Here is an 8,730-nt window from a genome sequence, read left to right as displayed (position 1 = left end):
CGGGAGCTCTAACCACTAGGCCACCGGACAGGTCCACAATTAAAATGGCATAGCAAATTAATGTATATAATGTATATAGAACTAGTTATTATTACTAAAGGATAGATAGCGGACTCTGCTCTAGCTTAATAGCAATTAAGCCTCTGCAATGTGAGCGATTAGTCAATATCTTGAACTAAATGTTGGATACGTGACCACATACGGATGATCAATAAATAACTGCATAGCTCCACAACGCTGCTCAAATGTTAATATACCAAAATCATCGGTTAAAAAAATTCACGTCTTATTTAAACAAATAGCTCAAACAAAATTCCCTATTTAGCTTAATTACTCTGTTACTAACTAACACTTCATTGGCATAAAGCATCACACAGGTCTAGTAATAATCCATTCTTAGCGTACATACTTTATACCCATATCATTTAAGACAAGTCAATTCCAAAACTTATCTAAGATCCATTCCAACGATAAATTTTGTATGAAATTAAGACTTTGTTGAGGCTACTACATCGTAACTAAGAACAACTAAAGTTCGTTTTGCACAGCATCGCGAATTATATCCACGTCTGTAGCTCAGTGTAGCATTATTAAATGTAGCTAAAAGTAACTAGTTCGTTTCGCACAAGTATTTCAACACCATTCGAATCGACATAGAGAGTAATGTATCTCATTAAATACATACGAAGCTAGGGTGGTCTGTTTACATCAACAGCTTTCGATGCCGCCATGATTTCTTTGCAGAATAACAAATGGACACTTCCAGAACTCAGGACGAACATGGCGGATTATATTTGCACAGACCAGTCTTTTTCAACATGTATCCAATGTGATGGTGATGCGCTGCGTGTCAATATGAATTATGCTGAAATCATTCATGCACAAAACGAATTTTGTAATTTTAGTTCCAGATTAAGACGATGACGTAAAACATTCAGGGAGAAGAGACGCGGATATAATTATCGCGTCTGTAGTGAACGAACTATACTGACATCACTCCTTCTGGAAAAATAGATCCAACATTACAATGAACCCCTACCCCAAAATGGTCACTCCACTGACTTATGGCATAATGTTTTTGTACCCATAACCCATAACTCTGTAAACATTAGTCTGACATTTTATCAATAAAAAAGAATACAAATTTGTGACAGCACGAAATAACCTTATATCTACAATAAATATACACAAGTTGTAAAAGTTCAAAAGACGCACCAAATCCGAAGCATCCGTCTTGTCCTTGACAATTTGTAGTTCGATGATGTCCCCAACCGCCCTTTCTATTATCGGAATTTTAACGAAATTGTCCTCTTCTGGTTTAACTAGAGTAAGTTCGATCACGATTTAGTTTAACATCACTAACTGTACTCTTTAATCGAACTCAACTGAATTATTGTATTCAGAAAATAAAACAAGCTGTGATTGGTACGTTGTGTAAGAGTTACAGTTTCTGTCAGGCTCACAAAACTTTAGTCTCTTAGCAACGTCTAAGATTATCTTAATTCCTATCTAGATCATATTTTGTGCCTGGATAACATTACCAGTTTAGTTCCAGCAGAGTTATCTCTCTTAAATGGAATGGAGCACATGGTTCTGTCCTTAGCAAATTGACAATATATCATTGTTCTCTATGACAGTGTATTACACGCATGCTAAAGTAGGATAGCATATTTATTTCACAAAGCGTTAGCATCGAGGTCTAAGCAAAAGCAATTGCTATCAAAATACCAGCACAGTGGCGTAATAAAGATGGTTTTTACAGCGTTCTCGTGCAGCGCTTGCAGATCCTATTTTTTCACACGTACACCGGGGTAAGGAGCATCAATTATTGTCATTATATCTTTGAAGATTTCTATGTTGACAGATTTCTGCCAACCATTTGCCACTTGTCCACTTAAAAAGGACGATAGATTCATTCAAATATGTTAACATAAATATAAATAAGTCGTCTTAAGACGAGAACTAAATCAGCCATTGTAAAATCTAAGTCGACATATCCACTTATTTATGTCGACTTAATAAGAGGATAATTTGACCAATAACCACGACCATAGCAGTGCCCACTAACGCCATCTCTGGTTGCATATTTCTGCCACTTATCCACTTAAAAAAGCCAACTTAATCAGTTGCGTCTGAGGTATAGCCCTACAATAACAACTTTGTGCTTCCGCGAGATTATTTGAATAAACACGCATTCCAAAAATTAATCGAATTGAAATTATTGTACCAGCATCAATGTCAGCCGCACCGGATATATTAATACACCTCAGAGAACAAATTCGATTAGTGCTACTCTGATACTAATTTCAATTCCAGAAACAGCAAGGCCGTAAGTGGTCGCGGCCGCATGTCCATAAATAGCATTATAATGTTACACATATGATTGTATATCACGAGGCGCATGGTTATCTTGGTGGCGTCATCTTGCAGTTGTTGTTATTGTTTCGCTTCGACTGTTTTCTCAGATCGGTAACATTGAAGTGTTTTATAGTTCTTTCGTTAATAATGTTATCGCTAAGCATAACTGAATGACAGGATGGCTTTGATTAGGTGACTCATGCACATGCACTTCTAACCAATTGCCCATTTTCACTTGTACAGCAATCATACGATCATAGGAAATATGTGCTTGGAGAATATTAAAGTCTCCGGCAACTATGCATCCTGGGACACCACATTCACTTAAAATCATATTGCTTACACCCAAGCCTCTTGTGTCTGAAATGACTGTACTCGTCTTCGCCAAAGAACAGCATCACGGACAAGTGCATCCGAAATATTTCACTTCTTGGTTGAGTCAATGTAGTTTTAACATAATCAACAGTGAATGCTGGTCGAATATCAATATATTAAGAGTATGTCCACTGAGTTCGAGCTACAGTTTGAAACGCCTGAACAAATGTCTTGGTGCGCTGATACCTTGTTAGGTAGTTATTTGCCATGACAGTTGCTGAACGTTGCCTTCATAAACGTCTGCGGTAAGTGGGTAAAACGATTGTGGCAGACTGAGCTCATAAACCACAACAAGATCGCATTTTAATTGGTGCCAGTTACAGCGACCTCTGGTCGCGTTTCTGACGTTTCCAATCGAATACGGGTTTCTACGGGGTTTTGTGGCCTCCAATTGAACCGAGGGCTTGCAGCACATTCTTTGCTTGACTTACAACAATGGTCTGGATAGAGTCCATGGCATGCCGGGCCACATCGTTTGCTGTGACTTCGATGAAATCACCCAGTGTGTTACCACAGTGTACACGAAAAAACTGGCCAATGGGCGCCAAAGACTCCTGTTGATAATATGCGCTGTATGGTTTTCATTGTCAGGTAATGTTCCCGCTGTCAAGGAGGACTGAAAGCCTTTAACGTACTTAAAACGAAGGACAGTCTTAGAAATAGAGGCCAATGGTGACCGGAAGTCGAACAGGTTGTCATTCTAGTCGGTCAGTATAAAGATGTGGGGATTTTCCTAATGCTTGATTACAGGCAAGACTGGTGCAATGCCAAGAGCCACCATGAAATCTAATCAAGACTAACTCTACAGAGCACGCAGGGAGAACTAACCTCATCACTGGTTATCGAGTCTATGTAAGACCGGTCATCCCAACAACTGGTGATAGACGACTGAGCTGACTTCTATTCGCTGCCGAAAGGGTTGGCTTATTGGCAACGATGCTAATTATTGTGCCGTCCCCTTTCAGGATTGTAATCTGCCTCTGGATTTCTTGTTTAATGGCATCTACTTCGTAGGCATCTGCTAAGACATTTACAGTAATCAGGTGGCCATGCTGTCGAATAAAAACGCCAGAAGACCAGAAACATATATTGGGTTCACTGTAATAGAGACAGAGAGACACCAACGTCCGAAAGATGGCGTCGAACGTTTATTTTTTTTACCATGCAGCAGACGACTTCTATATTCCAGGCTATGAGAAATGGTACTTCATCGTTGTGTGTGCGGCTATATGCTGCCATTATTGCGCTAAAGTCACAAATGGTATATTTATAATACTAATGATTTTTCTGTCTCTAATTCAGACACATTTTGTCGAAATTCTGATTTGGCGCGCTCGATTGTTAATAGATATCCTGGCATGCAAGCATTGTGTGTGTGTGTCTATATATATATATATATATATATATATATATATATATATATATATATATATATATATATATATATATATATATATAATACAATCATGCACGTTATATAATTTTTAATCCGTACTCCCGTACTCTACGGAGCTTCGAACCGAGGTCTGCGGGTAAACGGCACCCATCGCATTGCCTACACGCATATATACATACAACATTGATTTTTGGGTGATTTTTGTGCTTAATCATCATGGAATATGGAGTTGTGTGTGCAGGCAATGCGATAGGTGACATTTACCCGCTGACCTGGGTTCAAATCCCCGAAGAGTACGAATTAGAGATTATCCAACCCATTTAATAGTTTTATTTGTATGAAATATTAATATGGCTTACTATTATAAAGCATTCACCTTTAGAATCAAGGGATAGTACTTTCTGTTATGTTTGTTGTATATATGTAATTTAATGCTATCATACAGGTTAGAGGTTTTTAATTCGTACTCTATGGAGAATTGAACCCAGGTCAGCGGATAAATATTAATTCTGCCTTGTATCATCATGCATTCTCCTGCGGAATCCAGGGATAGCACCATCCGTTCTGTTTGGTGTATATTTGTAACTCTCTCTCTAGGTGAAAGTCGTAAAATTATGGAGTACACAAAGTTTTGATCTATGTATCTAGGAATGAACCTCTCTCTCTCTCTCTCTCTCTCTCTCAGACACGTACACACAGACACACACACACAACAATAACAACAACAACAACAAAATCTAAACACTTTTTGTCATCTCAGTTATGTAGATTGCTCCTGAAATCATTAGTGTTGCAACTTGTCTGAGCTGTCAGGAGACATTGTTTGTGCATCTTTCACTTATAATGATCTAGATATATAGTGACTTGCTAAATTTAGGGGTACATTGGGAAATTGGGGGCGCAAAAATGCCCCCTGTGTTCACTCAAGTTGCAGAAAAATATCAGGGTGACCATATTCGTCTAATGTATATTGAAAAGTTCCACCTTTAGATTGACGATATCACTGAATAAAATCCTTCATTAAAAGAACGTGCGCCTTATATCGATCTGCCTAAATTGTTCCAAAATCAACACAAACATTAATATCAGCAAAGAACTTAGCCCGGCAGGGACGAGTCCGGATATTTTTTTTCTTAAAAGGTACGATTTGTCAGTCAGTTGTTCGCTCTGCATAATCAGAAAATTCTTGTACACATACAACTGAACATTATTTTAAAAAAATTCAACCTGACCCGACCCTACATCCCCCAAAAGCATCTCTCCTTCGTAGCCTTGTACTAAAAATACACTATAATGGCACTTTCATGGGAAGTAAATGCATTTGGTCGTTTGGACTATTGCATTTGTATTACCTCCCTTGCTCTAGATTGCAGAAACGGACGTCAAATCGATAGTAGTATTTTCCACGTTGTTTCCATTTCCCTAGTGAATTTAAAATTATCGATTTCTGAATGGTATGTAACAAACATGACGTTCATTATATCTCTGTTGTTATTGGCTTCAATGGCACATTAAGGGCATTATTGTCAATCTCATGCCGAGGAATTTAAAGCAAACTTACTTTCGTTAAGTACGCATGGTTTCCCACCCGGGCTGTCTTGGGCAGGTATCGATTCTACGACTTCAAGATTACAAGTAAAATGTTCTTTCAACTGTATAGCAGTGTTTTCAAAGACACCTGCTTAAGATCATAGAAAAGTCAATCCTTAGTGAGATGTATACTGTGAAAATGTCTAAGGTTCCTAATCAGATAGCATATGGATAAAACATTAAATCTGTACCGTGTATAATTCATTCGTTCTAAAGGAATTTAATTTATAACAAAAACGCCATCCGAATGCCAACAGCGGTAGTTGAATGAATTGTGTTTTTCCCATTTGCAGTTATCTTCTGGTCAATGTATAGATATCGACACTTCAAGCAAACTGAGAAAATAAAAAGAAGTACTGAACTGAGTTTAAACTCTTTTATAAAATCATGTACTTTTGAGAATGATTTGTACCAATCTGGACCGCGTCGGTTGCCTAAATGGTTAGAGCGTCCACCTCGGACGCGGGAGGTCACGGGTTCGAACTCCGGCCCAGTCTGACCAAAGACTTATATAAATTTACTAGCAGCCGCCTCGCTTGACGCTCAGCATAAAGAGGTTAGTGCTAGGACTTGTCGGCCTGATGTCAGGATAATGTGACTGGATGGAACATAATTCTACATGTATGTGGCCTTTTTGTATGCACCAGTGCTAGACATCACTAAAATCTGCCACACCGCAACATCGTAGCGATATGACTCAGATTGTTAAAGCTACGTTAACAAAAACAAAGACACACACTTAAGAATCAGTTATTGAAAGTTATGTTTACGAATTTGGCTAAAAACGACATTACATTAAACTATTAAGTAAACTTTACCAGGTGCTTAGTTTATATGTTCATGGGCAAGTTTTTTCTGGACAAGAACACAAAATTTAATCAAAAACGCCAGCGGTAGCTATTACTTAACTAAATTTGTGTTTTTCCACGTGCAGTAGTAATCTTCTCAGTGACGATATCGATAATTCAAACAGATTATTTGAGAAAGGGTCGTTGGAGCCGTAAAACTGCTGCCTAATAAACCCCAGTATAAGTTGGAGGTATTTGTGGTTTACTGGTGTTTGTTTGAACTGTCTTGAACATTCTCTATTTTCTCTTATTAAATCACCTAAATTTTTAAAATAATATATATGATTATATAACCAGAAAAAACTTAATTAGATGTGTGTATGCATGTATGTATGTATGTATGTATGTATGTATGCATGTATGTATGTATGTATGTATGTATGTATGTATGTATGTGGGTAGGTAGGTAGTTAGATAGGTAGGTAGCTAGTTAACTAGGACTGCATGTAGGTATGTTTAGACTTCACCTGCACATATGCGCATCTGCATAAATCTGATTAAATAGTGCCGAGTAATTTTAGGCATCCCAAAAGAGACGCACAAAACAAAGACGATAGCAAGAAGGGTAAAATCTTTAAAATACAATACATCCATTCAATTATGACAAAATTTCCAAGACCTCCCCAGCGTGAACATCATCACGGGACGCATCGTAAGTCAAAAAAGGATGCCTCCACTAGTTGCCTTGTACCTCATGCAGGAGAGTTGGGGGTGGGGATGGCAAAAAGTGTAAGAAGGAACAAGTGTCGTATTCTAGAGCACGGGTATGTCGTAGGAGATTAGTTGCGAGAAAGAAGAAGAAAAGAAATTTTCAAAGAAAAAACAAAATGATTCATTAAAAATATTTAACTCATATTAAATTTAAAAAATTATATTTTTAATAACTCTAGCCAGAATATGGATAGAATTACTAACACTCCAGAAGTAGCCTACAATTTGTTTGCTGTAGAAATGTGCATAATGTTACTAAAATGAAACGACTCGCTCTGTTGCGTCTAATTCTGGAATCTTGGGTCTCTTGTTTTCATACAGTTTTACGACTGCGGGGCCTAAGACTTTGTGAGCAGGTTTTCTATACATCATGGAAGTGGAACTAATAAAAAACCGGAGTCAATCTTTAGCAAGTATCATTCTTTTGAAGGTGTCTGCTAGGATACATACATACATACATACATACATACATACATACATACATACATGCATGCATACAGTTGCTCAAAAGTTAGCGTGCAAGACTCGCGACTTAAATGGTATGGGCTCATGTCCTAGCCTAGTTCGTTTTTTTTTTCGGTCATGGCTCTTTACTCCAAATGCCTCGTCACTAAATAACATGTTTGCTTTGATGTGCAATAAAACACCAAACCAAACTACATATCCATAGCATAGATCAATATCGTCGTCCTGGTTGTCGTTACTCGTTCATTCGTCTAGGTTATTAACTTTGTTAGTATATGTAATCATTCAGCTACGTGTTTGTTTTTTTTTATGTGTCACAATATTTAGCATAAAAATCCGTCCTCCAGATTGTATGGGCTTTATATTTTTCAAACGGAATATTAATAGGAATTAGATAGAGTTTCGTCATGGAACTGAGTATAAGGTCAGAGTGTATTAGCTAACAGCAACAAAAGTCTGCCCGTATGCTAAAGTAGTGGATAGATTACAGATATAGTTGACCTGGTTTAGATCATGAAGAACAGTATATACTCGCTTATAAGTGGAATCCAGTTGCAAACTGCACAAACCCAGACCTCCTGTTGCATAATGCGCCAGCAGGTCTGGTTCTGTGCAGTTTACTAGGAGTAATCACTAGAACAAACAGCATGGACCTTGATTTGCGTGCGCATTATGCTGTGTCAGATCAGAATAGTTGCCGTTTGCAGTTTGATTCGACTTATAAGCGAGAACATACGGTAATGCACCCAATTCCGTATTAAATCTCTATGTCTAAGTCAGCAGTTTTCATCTACTGCAATTTAGTAACAGAAATTTATTTTGTGTCTTAAATGTTTTATTTCCCCTTCTTAAAAAATAAATGAATATGACAATACGGCATTTGATTGATAGCAATGTTTGCAAATTGTTAAGCTTTGCTTTTAATGCGCACTTGCTTGCTATGAAACAATACATGAAAAAATTTAAAGGAGCCTTATATGAGTCTGC

The sequence above is a fragment of the Sinohyriopsis cumingii genome, chromosome 3 (assembly GCF_028554795.1).
Source record: "Sinohyriopsis cumingii isolate HCF-2022 chromosome 3, ASM2855479v2, whole genome shotgun sequence".
NCBI classification, from domain to species: Eukaryota; Metazoa; Mollusca; class Bivalvia; order Unionida; family Unionidae; genus Sinohyriopsis; species Sinohyriopsis cumingii.
Note: the sequence above shows the minus strand (reverse complement) of the source record.